We start from the raw sequence: 273 nt of genomic DNA on the forward strand, positions 1-273 counted from the left end.
TGGTAGTCCCACGGCAGGAGACAAACCACTGTCTGGCATCGTCCATGCACGAGGCGAGAACCACTGGTCTGTGTGCACATCAGCACACGCCTTCACGCACAGGGGAGGGCTCACTCGCACACCCGCACACATGCACACAAACCCCCAAAGCTAGCCGGAGACACATTCCTCTCTGCAGAGAGCCTGGGACACTCTGGGGCAGGGGAACTCCTTCCCAACACAGACACCAACACCGGACCCTCGGTGGGGGGGCCCAGCACAGATCAGGATCCA

The 273-nt window shown here is 61.2% G+C and overlaps 1 protein-coding gene across 1 annotated transcript in view; it reads right to left on the reverse strand.

The window, feature by feature from the left end:
• Nucleotides 1-273, reverse strand: part of CACNA1S (calcium channel, voltage-dependent, L type, alpha 1S subunit) — a 44,293-nt gene that overhangs the window by 13,545 nt on the left and 30,475 nt on the right.

Source organism: Pterocles gutturalis, unplaced genomic scaffold (assembly GCF_000699245.1).
Source record: "Pterocles gutturalis isolate BGI_N339 unplaced genomic scaffold, ASM69924v1 scaffold9693, whole genome shotgun sequence".
Taxonomy (NCBI): domain Eukaryota; kingdom Metazoa; phylum Chordata; class Aves; order Pterocliformes; family Pteroclidae; genus Pterocles; species Pterocles gutturalis.